The sequence below is a fragment of the Eurosta solidaginis genome, chromosome X (genome assembly GCF_040869045.1).
Source record: "Eurosta solidaginis isolate ZX-2024a chromosome X, ASM4086904v1, whole genome shotgun sequence".
NCBI lineage: Eukaryota > Metazoa > Arthropoda > Insecta > Diptera > Tephritidae > Eurosta > Eurosta solidaginis.
Window position 1 is genome coordinate 130,411,298 of NC_090324.1, and position 24,655 is coordinate 130,435,952.

The window sequence follows — 24,655 nt, forward strand, 5'->3', positions numbered from 1 at the left end:
CGAATTTTTATGGAGAACGGTAGAATGAGCGACACCATCTGATATTGAAAAGTAGCCATCTCCCAAATATTGTTACAAGCAAAGCATAAGAAGAAGAATGTGACATTTGTTTTGGTTAAGGGTGTTGACACACTTTGCAAGTGAAATTATATTTCCCACTGGTTGGTAAATATTCTAGCATTTTTCGCAAGTAAAAACTGTAATATAACAAATTAATACGACACAAGATATGTTGGCAGGTATCTTTGTTGTAGAGGGATAATGTTTATGCCAGTGCTTTGCGAAATTTTTTATGTGAATGGGCAAGGCGAAATAAACTTCAATTGCCAAGTCTGAAGTTCTTTCATATTTACAAATGCAACATCTTGGTTGATTGTGGCGATGTTATTGGAATGCATAAGCTTGTGTTAAGCGCATATTTATGAAAAATGTCATTGTGTCACGGCCTTTAGCGTTTCGCTTGCAGAGAATGTAAGCAAACTCATGAAATTTTCTGGCATACACTCAATCACAATTATTTATAATAGCTGCGACACATAAGCAGTTTTTCATATAGATGAGTTTAACACAAGCTTATGCATTATGAGTAGATTGCATGTATTTTTATGGAGAACGGTAGAATTAGCGACACTGGCGCCATCTGATATTGAAAAGTAGCCATCTCCCAAATTTTGTTCCAAGCAAATTATAAGAAGAAGAATTTGACATTTGCTTTGGCTAAGGGCGTTGGAACACTTTGCAAGTAAAATTGTTTTTCCCACAGCTTGGTAGATTTTCTAACATTTTTCGCAATTAAAATCTGCAATATAACAATCGAATACGACACAAAATATGTTAGCAAGTATTTTTGTTGTATAGGGAGAATGTTTATAACAGTGGTTCGCGAAATTTTGTATGTGAATGGGCAAGGCGTAATAAACTTCAATTGCCAAGTCTGAAGTTCCTTCGTATTTACAAACGCAACATCTTGGTTGATTGTGGCGATGTTATTGGAATGCATAAGCTTGTGTTAAACGCATCTATATGAAAAACGTCATTGTGTCACCGCCTTAAGTTTCAAAGAAAAAGAAGAAATGCTCGAATCTGTGAGTGCAAAGTATCGCTAAAGTGGTGATTTTAGTTCGTTTAGATGAATTTAGTGCACATACTGACATCAGCGTGATAACTTCAGGAGCTCATCCTCAAGGCGCCTTAGGGACTTCCGCTTCCGAACCCGTGGTGTAGTGTTGGAAAACTATCGATAGTCAGACCTATCGATAGTTTCGATAGTTTTCTTAAGTTGACCAAGCGAAGTTCATGTATGAATATAGCAAAAATTATAAAGTTGATTTCTGAATTAATATTGCTAATAAACACTTATTGTTAATTTTATGTATGTTTTTATTTTAAAAACTATTTTGAGAAGGGTAAATACATATGTCTGTATGTATTTTTAAATAAACGCTTAACTTCTATTTAGGGAGTTCACAATGCGTAATAAAGTGTTGTATCGTTGATGTACAATAAACAACAATGCTGATAAAAGCGGTTTTAAACTATACAATGATATAATACTTTACAATACCTTGTGAACACCCCAATTATTTTGATTTGTATTTCAAGAAAGCCAATGGTTTTTATTGAGAAAAACTATTTTATCCATATTTTTAGGCTTTAGTCTGTTTCGCCGTTCGGAACTTACAACTCCGCATTTGCTGAATGTGCGTTCTGATTCTGTCGAAGTTGCCGGAATACAGAGATATTTCAAAGAAACCGTCTTCATAGTTATAAAATCATCTTCTGAAGTCTTAAAAAAATGTTATGTATAAATTTACTCAATATTTAGAAAATATATACCTTCCAAAAATCTAAAATATTCGCACTCTGAATTAAATTGGGTCTTTCAAGATATTGTATTTTTATGATTATATTATCTACTTTTCGGGATGTCACCTCTTCATTCCTTGCATCTTCTAAGAACTGAAATAGTGGATCACCTCCGGGTTGGGAAATATTTTCGATCGGCCGTTCGCTCACTGAAGGTGTTATACAGTTCATTTCTGATTCAAGAAGCATAGCAGCTGAGTTTGCGTTCAGGATTGAGATGAAAGCCTTTTTCTTCAAACGAGGATCCAGTAGTGTTGAAATTTTAGTTGCAGTTCTCTTCTCGTATGGAAAGAGACGTTCTACAACCCCTTCTTTAAACTTTTACACAAACGTAAAGTGGTAACGTTATCCGGTTAGGGTAAGCATAGCGATTTTTAGTTTTTTAAACGGCAAAAAAAATTAAAACATATATACCTATTTTAGTTTCCATTTCGTAAATATTTCGGTAAAGCCCATTGACCAAAGGAATTATAAGCGATATTGTTAGCCCATTTCCGGAACACCTAATCGTCAATGTATAAAAAGGGAGAGTATTTTACTTGCTTTAGCGTAACCATTTCTTCCTCGGTAAACGGTTCAGGTGCTTTTCTATTTGACATTAAAACCGATGAAATGGCATCTATTCTTGTCAATATTCGTTTGATCATCATGTATGAGCTATTCCAGCGTGTTGCAACTTCTTGTATGAGTTTCAGGGGGGTCTCGGTATTTTGAGCCTTCTTAAACAGTTCAGTTGCACTTGAACTTTTTTTTAAAGAATGTGACAATCGTTTTACACTTTTGTAGCAGAGGAGCCAGATGTATGTTGTCCTTGTCTTGCAATAGACTATTTTGTACTACCAAGTTCAAAGTGTGGGCCAAACATGGAAGATTCTTCTTTTTCAAAATTTCGCACGCCTTTGTCATATTAGAAGCATTATCAGTAACAATGTAAATCCAGATGTATGTTGTCCTTGTCTTGCAATAGACTATTTTGTACTACCAAGTTCAAAGTGTGGGCCAAACATGGAAGATTCTTCTTTTTCAAAATTTCGCACGCCTTTGGCATATTAGAAGCATTATCAGTAACAATGTATGTATCCAAAATATCATAGTCAATAAAAATATCATGCAAAGATTTGGCAATGTTGTCAGCGTTTTGATTAGTGGCTTCAAGTAATGGCATAGTTGATAGTACTGCCGTTCGCATACTAAAGTCTGGATATAACTTTCCGTTACGGCCGAAGTCCAGCAATCCGTTGTTATAGCGAGGTACTCAACAGCTGAGAGGAAATCACGCAGCTTTGACCGGCATTGCTCATACATATTTTGTATATGTATGTTCTTTAAAGTGGTTTTGCTCGGTAACACATACCGCGCAACTATTATTTTTGTAAAGGGTCTAAATCCTTCATCATTAAAAATACTGAAAGGCTGCAAGTCAACTCCAATTAGTCTAGCCAAAGCCTTATCAGTTTCTTATTTTCGCGATGATGTAGGATCATATTCTGCACCTCTTTTGAAATGCGATTCTATTGACCGCATTGATGATAGGATGCTACTGCAGCCGCTTGAACAACGATCAATTTCCATGTTGGGATGCATTCTCTTCAAATGGTCACGCAAATTGGACGTGTTGCCACTTGTCCTATATTCTTTTTGGCATATCAGACATTTAGCCAACTTCTTGTCGGTAGACTTTATAAAATATTTCCACACCTTCAAGATAAACTTTTTAACATCTTCATGCAAACGTTAGGAATTATAAATATTTACCAAAGATAGCCCCTTAATCCTCCCATTTTCGCCAGCTTCGTCAGTGGCTTCAACTTCGGCCGAATCGGCATTTGTAACAGGGAACTCATTTCCTACAATAATGGTATTGTGTTAAAATAAAATTAAAACGCAAGATTTGTATGATTTATTTAACTTAACTTCGTTGGTTCTAATCACAAATTTATCCATTTTTTCGTGTTTTAAAAAAATTTAGGGATGGTAACAAAAGTCGAAAAACTATCGCTGGTTTTCCCAAACTCTACATGGCAGCGATGGTGCCCGACTATCGATAGTGACATCGATAGTTTTCCATCACTACCGTGGTGTAGCTATGCATACGCACAGGCTAAGTCAAGCGAAGTGAACCGCAATCGACAATCGCCACTCTATCGCATACCGAGTGCGAAAGTAAATAACTTGATAACGAGGACACAATAGCATTTGAATTTTGTTCTTTGGAGGCCCGACCCACCGATGACAGTGGCACACCCCCTGGAACCCCCCTGTGGGTAAAGTGCATGTAAAGTTCAAAACCGGCGATTTTTTGAAATGTTTGTATGGTGAACCCCCAGGGGGGGGGGGGGTGTAGTGTGTAGTGTAGTTAGATTCCATAAAAAATATTAATGAATTTTGTCGAATGAGCCATACGGATGAAGTATGATAGTAAGTTAAAGGAAGTTACGTATAGAGCGAGGAAATAGGCATTTTAATTTTACTGAAGCGAAACATATTTGAATAAAGCATTTCTATGTGAGAAATGGATCCCTGAACGAAACGGCGTGTGTGATGATGGGGCGGGATGTGGGTGATCAAATCGGTAAGTAGACAGACGGACGATTGGACGATAGGTGGTGTCAACGCGGATGAACACGGGCCTTGGATACATGTTGGCGGCGTCATGAGAGTGAAGGCCGATCTTGAGTGGATGGACTCGAGCTACTACCTGGATTTTTATGGCGGAGAACAGAGGAATCGGTTGGAAACGCGTTAGAATGGGGGAGGGACTGATTAAAGATTGACTACATTTTAGAGGGGGGTGATGCATGACTGTGGTGTACTAGCTTAGGGGTCATGGCTTTATAGTTTCCTAAACAATAGAAGAGCGGTTACGAGTTTTTTCTGATTTGTTGCCGCGGTCGCAATGTAAATTCAGTGGTCTGCAAATGCCCACCCAGTCCGGCGAGCTCAGTCGCGCATACGCAAGCGTACCCGAGCGGACCATTGCCGCATGACCAGGGTAACAGTACCTACCTATGAACTTTAGGTGTGCGATATATTTTTTACTGGCGGTTCGTAAGAGGTCTGTCGTCAGAAAAGTCCAGCAAGACGAAAAACGATCAGCGGTCAAGATAAAAGAAATGAAATCCCAATAGATGTGAAGGAATGTAATTTGAAAAAAGGAGAATATCAGTAAAAAATTAAGAAGGAGAATGAAGAAGAACCAATCAAAATTAATAAGAATGCAATTTTAATGTGAGAAAATAAAGTAGATAATCCAAGGAAAATATAAAAAGAAGAGAGAGGAAAATAAATTTTACGAGAGAGAACACAGCATACAAATTTTGCCGCCAAGCGAAATGAGAGAAGTAGTACGGAGACAAAGGATAAGTGAAGAAAGCTAAGTAGAACATTGAAAAGGAAAATGATTAATTAAATTGAATTTTTTTTTATTAAATTCAATGTTTTGTTGTTAAAAAAAAATAAAAATTATTTCAAAATATTATGTTGTTTGGAAAATTCAAATTTAAGCGTAACTGTTCGGCCTGGGTGCGTCTGAAACCGGGTCGATCTCGGAGTGGATGGTTCACTCAAAAAGAAATAAATAAGAATACAGGAGGATTTTTTCCTCGTTATAATATATGATTTAATTCAAGAGAAAAGAAAATGTACAGTGGTTATGATGTAAATTTACCTTTACGTTCAAATGCTGGCGGTGACGATCCTGGGCGACGTGAACTGCTTGGCGGTCAATCGAGAAAAGAGCCCGGTTGTACCGCTGATGACAACCACTAAGCCGCGAAAAAGTCCTCTGATGTTAAGGGGGGAGAGGCCACACACACAACCGCCCCCACATATACGTGCATGGGTGCTGACAACCTGCACACACACACACATACATGTGTATGAAACGGATGCATGTGCATGCATGCACACAAATGCGGCGTGAATGTGGGTGGCTGGAAGTATCATTAAAACGTTAGGGAAGGGCGCAGTCAATCAAGTAAAAGTTAGGCGTTGGGCCTAAACATGCCGCCCCCCTTGCGGTACGCAACCTTACAGTCCTCCAAGGATCACCGACCGTGAAGAAGAGAAAGAAAATAAAGTACTTATAAATAACTATATCTAACTTAACCTAACGCTGGCCAGTCCGCGGGCTTGGCGGTATGCAATATGGTTTGCATAATGTGCGAGCTTGGTTGCTGATGCCTCGGTCATTCGCCACTTTTTCTCTTCGTGGTTAAAATTTGACGAGCCGTGTCCGCCTAGAGCTAGGGACTGAGAAAAAGAAACAAGAAGATATACGTGTTTATATTTCTTGCCGTTTATAGAAATACTCCATTTTATTTCGAAAAAAAGGAAAGATATTATTTATATAAATAAACTTAACCTAAGTACCGTTTAAGGTTACTAGATCGGATGGGTCCCCGAGAGCACCCACCCGAAGATAGTGCTTTGAGCCAGCAGAGGGCCAAAGGATGGTGGTAACGTGCCCGGCGTTATAATGTCAGCGTACACGTCGCCGCCGAGAACGAGGCCGATGGGCGTTGAAGCATAGAATTGGGGATCTGCCAGACGAATATGCTCATATGGAGCCGCGACGCTGGGGTCGACGTTATACGTTGGACTGACGCACTTAAAATCGTGGACGCAGACTGCGTGAGTCGTCACCATCTTCGTCTGTCCATGCTTGCCCCGGAATCTAATAAAACAGCCGGTTTCGATGGCGGCATTGGTCGCCGGTAGTGCTAACTCTCGCACCAGCCTGCGGTCGATCGTTGTGCGGTGGGAACATGCATCAACGAGTGCACGAATGAGGTGCAAACGCCCCCCGGCTTCCACCTTCACGACCGCAGTGGGCGCCAGAGCAGCCATTGGCCGAAATGTTGGGCCGGCTGTAGTGTCAGCCGGACGGATCCCGTTCCTGAAGGAACTATGTTGAGGTAGCTGGCGCGGCCGAGTGGCCAGTCTACCGTCTCGGTTTTCATCTTAAAATTTCGTAGAGCGCGTAGCTGGCGCGGCCGAAGGCCAGTCTACGCTCGCGCTTTTCTCGGTGTATTTGTGGGCGGCGTTGCGAGGGTAGGTGGAAAGGCCGTTGTTCCGCTCAACTTTTCTCTCGTTTTTCATGCGCGAGTAGAACTCGGAACGCCGTGGGTCCGATTCCCTTGTGTCGAGCCGGACTATATGGGAGCCCGCTTCACTCCTGGATCGTGCTGGTGGTTCCTCTGCAAAGGCCGACTCGGACGCCTGGAGAGACAGCGCCTCATTCATGGTCTCGTCGTCCACCTGTTGCATCGTGGGCATCCTTTCGTACCCTTCTTCCTCCTCTTCAATAACCAAGTGGATCCAGCTCTTGGGCGGCTCTGGCTCGGATGACAAGTCCTCCATCGAAAAGTGCAGCGTGGTATGATGGTTGCCACCATATCTGCGGCACCTGCCCTCACTCGTGTAGTTCCTGGCACGATGTACCATCGACAAACAATTTGGCAGTAGATGACCTTAATAATCTCGCGGAGCCGTTGTAGCGGATGCTTTGCGCGATATATAGGACACGACCTGATCGGATGCTGCGCGCTGCATAGATGGCACGGATCCGGGTAACGAGCGGCCTCGCGTTCGGTTCTTTTGCGCAACGATGCGTAGCGAGTCATTCCGTGCAGAGAGTGTGAAAGAAAATAAAAGGGAACTCGTTTACTTATAATGACTGTCTCACGCGTTCGGTGACGAGTAGGCCCTAATTTGATTATCGAGATTTTGGAAATTTAATTAGCGCGTGAATAGGGGGAAAAACATATGTCGCTGCATAAAAAAAAAATATTCATATTTGGTGCACATTTTGTGCATGGCCTCTTTCCACGCACGTTATGTGCCTGGGTCTTTAGTGCCTTATTTTGTTTATTTTGTGTCACTCGGTAGCGTTTTAGCTAGTCAGGCATACCAGTGCTTGAAAAAAATGAGCATATCCATTATTCGGTACTCACATTTTGGTACTGATAACGGGTAGACAGTGTGTTATGTGGGTGTTTTTGCGTCGTTGTTATTTGTGTTGTTGGTGCTAAAAACCAACAACTTTCCTGCCCGCTGCAAAAAAAAATGTTTGGACAGCAAAATTTAATGCTATATAAAAAAAAATAAAAAATATTCGTTTTGGAAGAGGAGAAAAATTTGTAGAATGTATAATTTTTTTTTTTTTTGTATTTCCCTTCTATTATTTATTCAACCTTCCCCCAGGTAGGCTTGTAGTCCTGTTAAATTGATGGCCTTTATCAAATGGCACGGTTCCCGAAGGGTATTTTGCTCCGGTACTGATTTTTCGGAAACGGGTTTTTGGGTACCCGTTTGCTTCTTTTTATGCATCACTAGAATCATTTACATTTAAAATAATCATATATATGTACATACGTTGGTATACGTATACCAACGTCCAGTGCTCGGACCTTAGCACTTTATTGAAAGGTGGATAAATTTTTTGACCCGTTTTAATTTCCTACTCCTACTAAATACTGCTACCATAAGGTAAATGTATTGATTTTTCGAGCACACCCAAATAAAATTCCAAGGTGGCACCAACCCAACTACCCAATTTTGCGAGCATTTCTGTGCTGTTTGAAGAAAAAACTCAATTTTAACAAAGGAATCTTAAGTTCTTTGTTTTCAAAAAGATGTTTCTTCTGGTTATGATAAGCTGATTTGAATATCTGTAATTATTTTCATTGCCAAATTTTATTTGTAACTCCTCGTCCCGGAAAGGAAAGAAATAAATAATAAGAAAAATAAAAAGAATTAATAATAAAGTAGTTTGCTTCAAAGGAATTTACAGACCATAATATATATAATATACATATGCATAGTCGCAAAATAAATGTATGATTGCGCTACTTTCATCGGTTTGTGTGCACAATTCTGAACGAAAATAAAGTTTAAAAGAAAGATAACTTGTCGGTGGTTTTATGGCAGTATTTTTGGCACATTGGAAAAATCTACCACTACCAACATTTTCATTATTTAAATTCCGCGCACTGGTATAAGCGTACCAGCCGCAAAGGCAAAAAAAAAAAACGGTAGATTGCTTCATTCTTTTCATTTTTACGCGTGGTTGGAGAATGATGGCGATCAATGGCAAACATGGTAAGTAAATTGTAATATTTTCTTTTATTTATTTATTTAGTTAGTCTATGAACAAAAGATTCTTACAGACTAATAAAAATTAACGATAAAAATAAAAACTAAGACTAAAAACCTAAAATACAGTATTTAGAATCTAAGAAAAAACACTTTTCGAAAATGAAAAATCTAGTTGGATAGAACTCGAGATTAAATTAAATTCAATCAGGGCTCGCACAAGAGGAGCATTACGTGAATAATCAGTTCTACAATTAACGCCATAAAAAGGTAGAAAGCCACGAAGATTACGCTGAGGTATGTTAAAATTAAATTTCTCTGAAAGAAAAGAGCAGACAATGTCGCCACTGGTAATATTATGAACAAAAGAAAGCGAGAGAACCGTTCGTCTGGCTTTCAAAGTTTTTAAATTTATCAAAAGCAGGCGAGATTCATAAGATGGAATTGGTTCATCGAAATTCAAAGAGTGTAAAGCATATTTGAGAAAAACTTTTTGGACCCGTTCAATCCTGTTAACGTAGTTTTTGTGACTTTGCCTCCATATAAAAGCAGCGTATTCCAATTTAGAACGAACAAACGCCGTGTACAACAGCTTGAGAGTATAAGGGTTACAAAAATTTTAACTATTGCGCCTAAAAAATCCAAATATCGAATAAGCTTTCGAAATAATGTGACTAATATGTCTATTGAAAGAGAAGTTACTAGAAAAAGTTACACCAAGATCTTTAATTTCATCCAAATTTTGTAATAGTGAATAGGAAATGTGATAAGATGTCAGCAAGATATTACGAGTTTTCGCATAAGTGACTCTAAAACACTTTTTGATATTTAAAAAAAGACGAGAATTAAAGCACCATACTTCTAAGCTATCAACGTCTTTCTGAAGCTTAACAGCATCATCCGGTTTTGCAATTTTCGAAAATACCTTTAAATCATCGGCATAGAGTAAGAACTCAGCAAAATTGAAGCAGCTGCTTATACCATTAATAAACAAAACAAACAGTAATGGGCCTAGTATACTTCCTTGAGGAACCCCACAACAGGCGAAGAATGGTTCAGAAGAAGTGCCATCAACTGTTACCACACAATTTCTGTTACATAAATAAGACTGGATCCATTTCAAAAAACCGAATGAAATCCTAAACAAGGAAGCTTATAGATCAATAAGGAATGTGAAACTTTATCGAAAGCTTTTGAGAAATCAGTGTAAACGCAGTCTACTTGAAGTCCCGAAGAGAAAGATGCAATACAATACTCACTGAATACTGCAAGATTCGGCACCGTAGATCGGTTTGAGACAAAGCCCCGCTGGTTTGGCGAAATCAGACTCTTACATACAAAGTACATTTTATCCTTAACGATAGTTTCAAAAAGCTGCGCAACCGTAGAAAGCTTTGAAATGGGTCTATAATTACAGACATCATTCTTACAGCCTCCTTTAAGAATAGGACTAATAGAAGTAAATTTCCAATAATCAACGAAAACTCCAGTTGACAATGACAAATTGAAAATTAGTTTTAAAAGCACAACTAAAGCAGGACAATTCTTGAATAGTAGAACTGAAAGTCCATCAGAGTCCGTTTTCGCAGATGGTTTAAGTTTATTAATGCCAGTAATAACATCTTTAGAAAAGAGGCTAAGAGAACCAAAACTGAAAGTAGATTTGCAGTTATAGTCCAAGTTAGGCGGAAGATTGTCAACGTCAATCTATTGTTATAAATCAATTTTCTTGTATTTTTTCTCATTATTAATTTATTTTATTTTTCAGGTGGAGAATGGGCATGGAGCATATTGGTTTGGTTGTTGGATTTCGTTCTTTGTTAGAGATACCGGCATCGCTAAAGAGGTGCTCCAACTGCGGCGTCGGCCGCGCTGTCAGTTGTCACACTTTTTCGATGCCCATTTATTCATTTATATTAATGTATTTTCTCTTTGCAGGTTTTGGTGCGGAACATCCTGGCATGGGGCGTAAGTCCACCAGCAAAAACAACTACAAACTTTTTGTATTGAATTCGTTATACAAACCAATGCAGACAGTATCCTGCGTCTCAATGGTATTCGTTGTGGCATTAATGGAAGAATCCACATCACCTTTTGCCAGTGCCTTCACCTCACTAATTTAATTTAGTAACAAAGTTGACAAAGACTTCGATTTTGTACGCATGCTATACGATCCTTGCTAAATTAAAAATTTCGGGCTTAAATGCTAAGAAAATGTCTGTTGTAATAGAAACCATAATAGGCGACATTACTGTTGACCTATTTGTTGATGAACGACCAATTTCGTGCCTCAATTTTATTAAACTATGCAAAATTAAGTACTACAACTTTAATCTTTTCCACACAATTGAGCGCGTGTTCATTGCACAAACAGGCAGGTGGCAGTTCCATTCATGGTGAACTGGATGGCGTATCAAAACGTTTCTTCGAAGGCGAAACTATGCCGAAAATTTATCACGCCTCTGCTGGGCTGTTATCATTGGTCTAGGCTGGAAAAAATTTAGTAGGATCGCAATTTTTTTTTTTTTTTTTCATTAGCGCCAAACTTAACGTCATTAGATGGTGCGCATTGTGTTATTGGAGAAGTTGTAGAAGGCCATAACACGGTACGAAAGTTAAACGAAGCTATTGTAGATGAAAACTTTCGCCCTTATCAAGATATTCGCATAACGCATACCATTGTATTGGAAGATCCGTTTCCAGATCCACGCAATTTGAACTTGCCAAGTCGCTCACCATCACCCACACCTCAACGGATACAAAATGGTCGTATTGAAGACAATGAAGATATTGATGATACGGATGGTAAGACAGCGCAAGATTTACAGGAAATGCTTGCCGAACGTGAAGCAAAGGCACGTGCTACAATACTTGAAATTGTTGGAGATTTACCCGATGCTGAAATGGCACCACAGAAAATGTATTATTCGTTTGTAAATTGAATCCAGTCACAACGGATGATGATTTAGAAATCATATTTAGTTGTTTTGGTAAAGTAAAGAATTGCGAAATTATACGAGATAGAAAAACGGGAGACTCCTTGCAATATGCATTTCTTGAATTTGAAGATCAGAAGGCATGCGAAGCAGCGTATTTTAAAATGGATAATGTTCTAATGATGATCGACGTATACACCTCGTCCTTTTCCCCTGGCTCGAAGGACCAGATATACGTTTGATTGGTGGTGATGTTATAAATAACGCGAAAGTTTTTCTTGTTTTTATTAATGGTAATATACTAGGACTAACAATAAATTATAATCGACGCGTACAAGTTTTTCGTATGATGCACCGCAAAGGCAGAATTGGCCCATTTGTTTCCATACACACTTCTCATACTCAGCGTTGTGTGTACATGCACACAGACGGTGGGCGCCTCCGTCGCCCTTATATAATTGTAAGTAATGGTAAACCAACTGTAGAACAGCGTCATATTGAAGAGCTTAAACGTGCCATACGCCGGGGCCTACATAGTGGCATACGTCGGGGCCTCCTTGGGGGTAGTAGAATATATCGTAACACCTATCAAAGTGCTATGGGTAAACAAGCGATGGCGGTAATCGGTTATAATCAAAAGAATAGGATTGGTACGCTTATGTACAAATTAGTTTACCCACAAGCTCCTATGGTCAAGTCAAATACCATTGAGCTCACTGGGTTCGACAAGTTGCCTGCTGGCCAAAATGCAACTGTTGCTGTAATGAGTTATTCTGGTTATGACATTGAAGATGCGCTCATTGTAAACAAAGCATCCATAGATCGTGGGCATACGAATTTGGTAATTCATTTACAGCGCGTGTTAAGCCTGATTGGCGGTTACCCTTAGCTAAAGAACGCTTAAGAAACTTGCATAAAGGTAAGTGTGTTTTCAATTATTTATACAGATAATTAGAACGCTTTGTTCAGTTGACTCAAAGTATATAAATCATTAATTTATTGCGATCCATTGAAGATAACACACCAACAAAACAGATTAATAGCTCTGACCAAAAGTCACGAGAATCGGGATATGGGAAAGATGAAGATCAAAAAGAACGCCTAATTGGGAATGCATGGCAAAAGTTGCTAAACTGAACAATTTTAAATACTGTTGGTAAGAATTATTAAAAAACCATACGTATAAGAACTTTCATCGCTACACATTCAATTCTGATGTGTGGTTTACATGGTTATGATTTTCGTTCACGGTACTTGAGTAGGCATTTAAAATTATTTGTAATTGTGTTTAGTGACAAATTGTCTTGTTTTATGAGTCCGCCCAAAATTGAACTGGAGCAATCCAGATCACAAACCTCTGCGCCAGCTTTTGTTACAGCAAAGAAAACAAATTTTTGTTGTCAAAAGTAAGTTGGAATTTCTTAAATTCAAAACAGAAATAATTGTACAAAACGAACGCAAATAGGAAATTTGAGAACTCAAAAAATTGCTGAGGCAGTGTCTTCGTAATTTAGTGCACATCGGAGCAAAATCGTGATCGTTACACCAGATTCCTCTATTTTGCTTTTGGTCGCTGCTCTACTCCGCTCTGCCCTTATTTTTGTGTTCGTTAAACAGACCTATTATTAACAAATAATGTTTCCAGTTGGAAGAAATAAAATTTGTATTTGCAAGTAGAAAATAAAGGTACCAGTAAATCACCAAATTTTATTACAAAAATATTAAAAAAAAACATCAAAAATTTTTGCCTGGGGCACAATGTTTTGAAAAAACGTAATACCTTTTGGTGCTGTTAACAAATGTTCGTTATTTAGGCAAAGGACAAGTTAATTTATTTGTAAACTTTTTCGTGAAAAAATTCGAATGTTTTGAACTATTTATTTCTGTGAACCCCTTTTTTTCCTTTAATGAAATTTTTGGGTGGTTAATAGTGAGTTCAAGATTTTAGGTGTTCAGACGAATTTTGGTAAATTCTGTTGGCCTCCCGCGTTGGTTCTGTGATCCTCGCTTGGGGTGAGCGAGTGACTGTGGGTTGTTTCGTTGGAAATTTAAAAAATATAACTAGATTCTATGGCAAATCGGTTCGCCCTTCTGCGGTAGGCTTTTCTGGTGTCCTCGTTCTGGGATAACGAGTGAGTTGGGGTTGCTTCTTAAAAATTGGAAATAAAATAGGCCGCGGGCCTTTATACTCTTTGGCAGATATCGGATCTGCGGTAGGTTTTTGGTTGACCTCGTTACGGGTGAACGAGAGCTGGGTTTTTGGTAGATTATCGATAGGGAGGTGGAGTTCGGAAAGGAGGGAGAGGAACGGAGGGATTGATACGAGGAGCTCTTGGCCTTCTCGCAATCCATCTCCTCCGTTGGAAGAAGGATCAGATTGACCACAGGTCGTCTGACTTGACCCTTCTCTGTTATGAGGTCGACTACGCGAACTCGGTTATCTTCGCCAGGGTGAACGTGGACGACTCGACCTAACCTCCATTCGTTGGGAGATAAGTTGTCCTCTTTGAGGACTGCGAGATCTCCCACTTGTATGTTTTGTTTGGGATGCTTCCACTTCACTCGTTTTTGAAGTTCGGAGAGATATTCCACCTTCCATCGCTTGCAGAAAGTATGATGGAGGGCTTTGAGTTTCTGCCACCAATTGATCATCGAGGCAGAGCTCTCACTAGCATCTGGTTCTGGCGGAGCCAGTAGGTGGCTGCCCGTTAGGAAATGTCCTGGGGTTAGTGGTTCCAGATCTGTTGGGTCATTCGACCCTGGACTGAGTGGGCGCGAGTTGAGGCACGCCTCAATCCTGCACAAAAGGGTTTGGAACTTCTCCATGGTGTACTTATAGGGAGACGCGATCTTTTTGAAGTGGCTTTTGAAGCTCTTCACTCCCGCCTCCCACAAGCCGCCCATATTTGGAGCAGCGGCGGGAATAAAATGCCAGCTTAATGCTTGATGGCTGTACTTTGAAACTGTTTTGTCCCGGCTTTCTGCCAGGAAGGCTTTAAATTCGGATCTAAAGATCTTGACGCTCCGACAAAGTTTGTACCATTGTCGGAGTAGATGGTTTTCGGACATCCTCTTCTCGCGATAAAACGCGCAAAGGCTGCGAGAAAGCATGGGGTACTAAGGTCACTAGTGGCTTCTAAGTGGATCGCCTTAGTGGAGAAAGAGACAAAAAGGCATACGTAGCCTTTTTGGCAGTCGACATCCCCTACCGCGATAGCTTTTGATGTCGAAAGGCCCGCAAAGTCTACCCCGGTATTGGTGAACGCGCGGGTAAAAGTAGTCCGTTCGCAGGGAAGGGTACCCATAAGTTGGGACTGCGTCTGCTTTCTGTGAATAATGCAGGTTTTGCAATTGTGGATGATGGCTCTGATCAAGGTCTTGACATTCGGTATCCAGTATTGGGTTCGGATGAGACGGAGCATGAGCTGGTTCTCGCCATGAAGGGAATCATGGTGGGTCATCATGACTTTAAGGCGAATCAGCCTACAATTGTAAGGCAAGACGACGGGATGACGCTCGTTATAAGACAAGTCTTTTGAAGCCCCTAGACGCCCCCCTGTTCTAATAATATCATCTTTGTCGAGGTATGGGTTGAGTGACATATTTCATTCTTTCGATCAATGGGTTCCCCATTTTTCAATTTTACGTACTCTGTACCGTAGAATCGTTTTTGACATACTTTGATTAACGCCTGAGTCATTGGCTTAATTTCATCGGCTGAGATTATGCACGAATTTTCGTGGAACGAGGCTTTTGTTCTTGGGTGAGTTCTTTTATAGAATCTCCTAACATAGGATAGAACCTTCAAAGCCCTGGGTAAATTTGAGAATCGGTCGAGAATATCTATTTGATCTACCCTTGTCGTGGTATATGTCTGTACCCTCTTCTCCTCAACGGACGTGTGGTATTCGGTGTCTTGTGCTGGCCAGTGGGAATTGTCTTCTTGCAGCCAAGAAGGTCTCTGCCACCACAACGAATTGTTGACCAAATCTGATGAAAGTAGTCCTCTGCTTCCTAGATCCACTGAATTAGATTCCGAGTCCACGTGAAGCCAGTCTTTGCTACCGACCATATCGATGATCTTAGTGATTCGGTGTGCGACGAAGGTTGATCAGGAACAGGGCGGCTTTCTTATCCATGCGAGTTCGATGGTTGAATCTGTCCAGAGGTGAACTTTTGCTGGTCCCAAATGAATGTTTCGAAATATTGATTCCATGGCTTCTGCGAGCAGCATGGCGCCGCAGAGTTCTAAACGTGGTAGCGATATGGTTTTCACTGGAGCTACTCTGGTTTTTGCTAAAAGTAAGTTTATGAAAACCTGAGCGTCTCTTTTCACGCGCATGTATACCGTTGCTGCATATGCTTTCTCGGAAGCGGCACAGAAGCCGTGGATTTCTATGTCGTCTTCCGGTGAAAAATCTACCCACCGCGGTATCCTAATGTTATCTATTTCGCTATAGTGTTGGGTGAAATTTTCCCACCGTTCTAAGGTAGTTGGGGAGACAGGTTCGACCCACCCGGTGCCCTCTAACCAGATATTCTGCATTAGTATTTTTCCTACTATGACCAATGGTGCAAGCCAGCCTAAAGGGTCGAAAAGTTTGGCTATAGCGGATAGGATTGCGCGTTTGGAGATGTCCTCGCCATTCTCTAAAGCTCCTGCTGTAAAGTAAAACATGTCTGAGTGCGCGTTCCATCGCATTCCGAGTGCCTTCACCAAGCTAGCCCCTTCAAACGCTAGGAAGTCCTCGCTGAACAGATCCGTTTTGGGGATGTCCTGAAGGATTTCCTCACAATTTGATGTCCACTTGCGCAATGGAAAGCCAGCTGAGTGTAATGCTTCGCGAATCTCGTTCTTGCTCTGATAGCTGACGCTATTGTATGTCCTCCAGATAAATCGTCGTCGACATACATACTTTCGCGTAATATACCCGATGCTATTGGGTGGGTAATTTCTACACCATCAACCAATTGTAGAAGTGACCGTATCGCGAGGTAGGGGGCGCAGTTTACACCAAATGTGACAGTCTTTAGTTCGTACAGACTGATGGGTTCGTTGGGGGAAGTTCGATGGACAGTTATTTGAAATTTGGCGTGATTATCGGTCACCCAAATTTACCTATACATCTTTTCTATGTCACTATTAAAGACAAAGCGGTACAGTCTCCTAAGTAGAATTAAAATGGGCAAGTCTGCTTGGAGTACTGGGCCTGGGTGGAGTATGTCGTTTAGACTAATGCCATTCGCCGTCGGACTTGACGCGTTGAAGACGACGCGCACCTTGGTAGTGGTACTTTCCGCCTTTACAACGGCGTGGTGGGACAGGAAATAATTATCCGTATCGTCGGATGGTACATTATTCTTGATTTTTCTCATATGTCCAAGTTTCGTATTCTGACAACACCCGAACATACTCTTTCCCTAACTCTTGATTTTTCAGTAATTGCCCCTCATTTCTGAAGAATTGTGAACATGCGCGCTTTAGGGACGGTCCTAATTTAATATTCGCAGGGTAGTCCTGCCTGAATGGCAGTGAAACTATATATCTTCCACTTTCATCACGTTTTGTTGTGCCTTTAAATAATTGTTCACAATACCTTTCTTCTTCATTCAGCATTTTATTTTTGGGGACATTTTCAATCTCCCAGAAAGCTTTTAATTGGTTCTCCAATGCAACCTCATTGTAAAATGACACGATGCTCTTCGTTGGATCCGGTACTTCAATTCGACCGGTTAGTATCCAACCGAACACTGTCTCTTGGGCCAAAAGTGTATTAAGTACATTCTTTTTCAGACCGCTCATTATAATTTGGGGATATATGTCTCCACCAAGTATGAGGTCTACATCTTCGTTGACGTAGAATCTATTGTCTGCCAGAACCAAGTCTGGGAATGCCTGCATAGTCATGGTGTTGATATGGCAGAATGGCAGATTCCCAAAAAGTTTGGCCAGAATCAGAACTGGAGTAGTCAAGCTGAAGCATGGATCCACTAGTGAACGTAATTCGATGGTGGATGCCTCTCTAACTTGAGCAGATACTGCATTGGTGATGCCTGACACTTGGGCATGCATTTTCCTTGCCGGTATATTGATTCTGCGTTTCAGTCTTTCAGTTATAAAGGAACATTCAGACCCTGAATCAATTAATGCCCGCGCGGAGAAGTCGGTACCATTATTGTAAATGTGTACTCGAACAGTTCCTAATAGCACACCTGTGCTGGAATTCGTATGACAGGATGTCACATTCTTGTTCTCTAGAGGGGCTATTATCGTAGGAATTTTGGGACGGGTTGTAAGTGGTGCTTTTCTGTAATGCATCCGCATGCAGGGGCGTATGGTGACGAGAGTGGCACGTATTTCAGTTGTAGGAGCTGGTGCATCTGGTTACTGTGTGGCCTGGGGATAGACAATTTAGGCAACCATTTATGGATTTTATAAATTTAATCCTTTCTGGAGGGGTTAACTCGGAAAAGCAAGAACAGTTTCGTAATCTGTGCTCAGGGGATTTGCACATTTTACAAATTGATTTTAGTGTTTGCTTGGATTCTTTTGTTTGAAAGGCACCAAGTCTTTTCGTAGGTGGTTCTGTCGATTGTCGCGACGCATTTGGTTTTTGCACTTGCGAAGTGACATGACCTGTAAAACGAGACACTGTTTCAAGTGTCTGAAACCGATTAGACAGGAATTTATCCATATCCTCCCACTTGGATATATCCATTTTATGGTCTATAATATGCTCCCAAAGAGCCAACGTGCTCTCTGGTAACTTGGTTGAGCAGAGATAAGCCAGGATTGCATCCCAATTGGATGTGCCAATTTTATGGCATTTGAGGGACGAAATACAATTATTTATATCATTTTGCAGCTTCTTGGTTGAACTGCCGCACTCACTTTCTACCTTTTTTAAGTGAAATAAAATTTGTAGTTGTGTGTTTACTAAGATACATTTGTTCTCGTATCTCGCACACAAGTTTTTCCAGGCCATCTCGAAACCTTCATTTGTGAGAGGGAATTTTTTAACGATATCTTTTACTTCGCCCTGCGTTTTGTTGTTGAGATGGAATAACTTTTCCACCCCTTTCAAGCTAGAATTGTTTATATAAATTGCCGTGAACAGGTCACGAAATGTTGGCCAAGACAGATAATCCCCTTTATAAACTTCCGTTTCGCAAGCAGGGAGGCGAATTTTATGCCCATTAGGTTCTTGCTCAGGGTTGACGTTCTTGTCCTCTTTCTTGTATTTTTCAGCCTCAGCAGATATAGACGCTAAGCATCGCATGTAGATTGCGTAGGCTGTTTTTTGCTTCTTTCTTATCGCCATAACGTCATCCCCTGACACCTCATCAGACCCCTGTAGCGAATCAAACGCAGACTTTACCTTCTTCCACAAGGACCACAACTCTTCCTGCTGTATCGCAAGAGTGTGTTTGCTATGGTCGCTTTCCGTAATAATGCTGTAATCTGTCTCAAACTCTGCGATTAATTCTACTAACCGGATGTAGCTTTCCATAGTCTTGGTTACGTTTATTAACGAGAAAATTGCCGATTAGAAATAATGAGAATCTCCTGAGTTAAGATACCTGGCCTAGCAGTGAATAAAAACTTTTGAATTTCCACGTTTTATTTTTATTACTTTATTTCAGACTTTGTCAGAGTAGCGACAACGAAAAAGGGTTCGTCTTATGGACTTTTTGTCACAGCAGCGACAACAGCAAAAAGGTCTAATTTACAGACTTTTTGTCTCAGCGGCAACAACAAAAATGGGGACCACTCGCCACCTCCACAAATAATGGGTGTATTTTTGAAAAAGTGAAAAAGTGCGTGCGATATTCGAAACTAAGCGCAAAAAAAAGTGTAAAATGTGTTTAAAAAGTGAAGTCAGCACCGGATTAATTAATTAAATTGAACTTAATTTCGTGTTTGTGATGTGCAAAAAACAACAACAAAAACCTATTTAGTATGGTGCGGAAAGTGAGGTTAGGTTACTCTTTTCCTTGTGTTGTGTCTGGAAAACTTTACCAATGGTGGGGGGAGAGACCAGATAATCCCAAGGACCGAAGTAAAAACTAACAAACCACGTGATTTAACCTTTGAAAATAGAAAAATAAATTGGTGCTCACTAAATAACTTCACTGTTTTCAGTTCTTGTTTGATTTTAATTTTTCGCGCACTACACGGGTTTTTTTCTTTAAAACAACACTCAAAAAAAGTGGCAAGAAATATAACACTTACTTCTTATTTTGTGTTGGAAAAGTTGATTGTGCTGTGCTGTGGTTGGCGAATATGCTGTGGCTCTGGTCACCTATGTACAATATAAACTTCCAACTTTTTCCTTGTCAAATTTTGGCTGCTGTGATCTGCTGTGGCAAATAAATTTTTTTTGTGGCAATCCTCTGGCAAATTGTGTAGTACGCAAATGTGCTGTGCAGGTTGATATGTGAACTTTACGTACAAATGCTGGCGGTGATGATCCTGGGCGACGTGAACTGCTTGGCGGTCAATCGAGAAAAAAAAGCCCGGTTGTCCCGTTGATGACAACCGCTAAGCCATGAAAAAGTCATCTGGTGTTAAGGAGGGGAGAGGCCACACACACAACCGCCCCCACATATACGTGCATGGGTGCTGACAACCTGCACACACACACATGCATGTGCATGCATGCACAAAAATGCGGCGTGAGTGTGAGTGGCTGGAAGTATCATTAAAACGTTAGGGAGGGGCGCCGTCAATCAAGTAAAAGTTAGGCATTGGGCCTAAACAGTAAATTTTTCCGTAATTGTATGGATGCGTCAAAATATAGTTTCGGGGCTTTTTGATGCAGAAGTCGGCGGATGATCAAAATTTTCACCCCGTCAAATTTGTAAGTAGAAAAATTAGTCCGTCCGAACAAAAGTATATTTCTTACGAACATGAGGTCTCAGCGATATTCAAAGCTTTAAAAAAGTGGAGAATATATGTGCTGGGATGTAGATTTAAAAGCATAACTGATTGCAATGCTTTTGCAATGACATGCGTAAGGATGATATTTCTCCAAGGGTAGCATGGTGGGCAATGTTCTTGCAAGAATTCGATCATCAAGTCGAACATCGTTCTGGTTCACATATGAAGCACGCAGATGCACTTAGTAGGGTACAGGCGCAGGAAGAAGGTAGTTGGACGAAAGCAGTTAGAAAAATAACACATATGAAGACTTTTATATGTTTCATGGTATATTGTACAAAGATCCATCCAGAGAGCTCGTTGTTGTGCCAGAACAAATGGAAAAGGAAATAATTAATTTAGGTCACAGGCAGGGTAATTTTTCTGCACGAAAGACGCAAGAATGTATTGAAAAGTTATATTTCATACCGAAAGTAGCCTCAAAATTTGCAAAAGTAGTATCTTGATGTATTGAGTTATTGTGGTTAACAGAAAAGTTGGCAAAAAAGAAAGTTTCTTATCACCGATTGATAAGGAAGATGAACCACTAGGCACTTTACACATTGATCATGCAGCAAAAATCAGCAAAATCATATGTCCTGCCCACACATAGTCGGAAAGTGATGGTTGAAGATATCCCAGCTGTTACTCTGAACAATTATGCACTAAAATTGGTCAGTAAATTTATCAACTCTTCTCTTAGCTGCATAGATCGTATCACCTCGACCATGTGCAGAGTTTATGCCACTCTGAGGAACCTGAGACACACTGCACATTTCACCCCGCCTACTATTAGGCGTAATCTGGCGCTACAGTTGATTTTAACTATTACGAAATACTCTGAGTTAGTATATTGTAGACTTGATTATAGTTTTTTTCATAAAAAAAAAAAATGTAAGGCGCGATAACCTCCGAAGAGATCTAAGGCCGAGCTTCTCTTTCAATTTGCGTTGTGCTCTTTTTGATTTTCCCTACAAATTGGCCGGACGAGACCTACATGTTTTATGCCGACTCCGAAAGGCATCTGCAAGATGAGTTTTCACTGCGAGTTTTTCATGGCAGAAATACACCCAGAGCGCTTGCCAAACACTGCCGAGTGGCAACCCCGCTTAGACAAATTTTCTTCTAATTTAAAAACTTTATTTCTAAAATTTTGATGTTGCTTTTTCTGGGGTGCGAACCCAGGGCATACGGTGTGGTAGGCGGAGCACGCTACCATCACACCACGGTGGCCGCCGATATAATATAGACGTTCTATTTAACCACGTTTCCCGATGTGTTTATGGATTGCGTAAATTTAACCATATTTCTGCGTGGAGAACCTATCTTCTGCGATGTGAGATTTCCGAATATATGAAATCCAGAAGCCGCATTTTCTTATATCGGCTAAGTCACTGCAAAACACCTCGGTATCTATATGATAAACATACATTCCCCAGGTCGGAGCGCTCCTTGGAGCTAATACTTCCCACATTTGAATTTAAAAATTCGGAAAGGATGGTTTTCATTAACGCCGTTCGCCTTTGGAATTCATTTCCTTATTCTGTAAAAAGCCAGTTTAACAAAGGCAACTTCAAAAAACTGATCTACAGTCACTTCTCTGTTTGTCAATGAATCATTATATTTTCAAGAGTGACTTAATTCCAATCTGTAATTTTTTGCCTACACATTTTAATCTTAACATAATTATAATTATTTTATTTTATGAAATATTACTTTATTTTTAATTATTTATTTTATCGCCCTAGCAAGCCAAGATTAGTGGGGTTGCTGATTTGCATTACTTTTAAGATATGATGTATCTGATATCTCTATTTTATTGTTTCCCCAAGCATCTATATTTTTGATAATTCTGCTGTTTAATTACTAAATAAATACAAATACAAATACAAGAAGCACGAAATATTCACCGTTTAGAATTCTTGTCGGTATTGACATGTGTATAAACAGTATTCCAGATTTTAATGAGTTTATGAAAGATGCAGTTGTTGATGATTTAGATCATGAGAGAAATGAAACAAGGAAACAAACTACGGAAAACATACAAAAACTTCAGCAAGAAAATCGTAAAAATTTTAACTCGAAACGTAAGGATGCTGAACAGTATAAAAGAGATGACTTAGTCGCAATCAAATTAACTCAGTTCGGTAATAATCTTAAATTAAAAGCAAAATACTTTGGTCCATATGAAGTTTTGAAAAAGCTTAATCACGAAAGATATGGAGTACAGAAAGTAGGGGAGCATGAGGGTCCGGGTTGTACGTCGACAGTGGCGGAGTTCATTAAGAGATGAGATTCGGCAATCGGGACGAATGCAGAGTCAGGACGGCCGAATGTAGGATCATACACTACGGACAGAACGGCAACCCGATTTGGACGAATCTACTGAGCATAATACCGTAGTTGAATCTATAGAAACAGGAATATATGTAATTGCGTTTCAGTTTTTAGAATTTCAGACGAATCTACTGAACATAATACCGTAGTATTTTAACATAGTAGGTCTGGTATTTTATAATGTAACGGATGATTTGAATCTATAAAAGGAGGAATCTATGTAATTGCATTTCAGTTTGTAAAATTTTTCCAAAGCATTCAGATATTGAAATCGTTTGTAATAAAATATGTAACTAAATATTCTTTGTAACAAAATATGTAACTAAATATTCAAAAAAATATAATCCATATTCTACAAATAATTTATTAGAAAATCGTGCGGCTTCGCTTGAATTTAATAACATGGTAACAAAATTATTGTTACCGGTCACGAAAGTGACAAAGTACGTCCTTTTGATATTCAGCTCCTTACATTTTCTTATTAAATTAAATATCCAGCCCATAAGAAACCGGTAAAGAAATTTTTATGCTCCGCTTATTTTTATGGTCAGAATGAAAAAAAGAAATTGAGTAAGCCATTTTCGACCGTTCGTCTGTCTGTGGGTACGATAAGTAGGGTAAATTTTGAGATATCTTATTAAAATTTGATAGGAGAGTCCATTGGGAATCATATCCATTACATATCTTCACCAGTTTGCGCGTGAGAGTACCAGCCTTGCTAATTTGCGACTGCCGTGGCTTGTAGTAGCATGCCGCGCCTGGTCCCCGAAAGTGTTAAAGCCCCGGGGAAAGCAGCATCAGAATTTATAAACAAGTCGTTTTAATTAGGAAAAAATTTTTTTAAGATACAGTCGTTTGCAAACACTCTGAGTAAATTTCTTCATGAAAAGCTTTTCAGTGAAGCTGTTCGGAGTCCCCAAGCCGCCAATTTGTAGAGAAAATTTAAGAAAGGAGCACGCATCTCCTCGGAGGTAAATCACGCCAAGTAGTTTTTTTGCTTCTCGCCTCTTGAACTCAGACGTCCCTGCTTTGGCTCACACGTCCCCTACACTAATGAGATAGCCTCTTCAATTGGTTTTATACAGGAATTTTGGTGTTTTGTTAAAATTTAATAATGTCAGGGATGACTCGAAACCGATTTAATGTTAATTATAATGCATAGATATAATTGATTTATTGGAAATAATTTATATGAACAGGCTCGTTGGAGCTCACTACGAAATAACTTGACTGACTAACTTGTCTCTAACAGTTCGACCTTTCCTGACTAGTCGTACGTATCGGATCTTCGTCAATAATGTCTAGTTCAGGATTAAGAATACGTCATGGTCTCATATGATCACTTTCACCGTAACGCATTATTTTCGATGAAATATTGTTTACGCGACCACACGTAATATCATATTTCATTTTTTCATAATTCATTTTTATACGTATATACGTATTCCCGGCTATACAACTGCCACAAAACGGCATTATCGGACGGGCCTACCACTATTGC

The 24,655-nt window shown here is 39.8% G+C and overlaps 1 protein-coding gene and 1 pseudogene across 1 annotated transcript in view; one reads left to right on the plus strand and one right to left on the minus strand.

Moving 5' to 3' along the window:
- The window catches only part of LOC137235148 (glutamate receptor ionotropic, kainate 1-like), a 2,828,327-nt gene that overhangs the window by 2,202,819 nt on the left and 600,853 nt on the right, over positions 1 to 24,655 (minus strand). The gene's annotated exons all lie outside the window — the stretch shown is intronic.
- On the plus strand, positions 11,176 to 12,786 carry LOC137235152 (peptidyl-prolyl cis-trans isomerase sig-7-like; annotated as a pseudogene).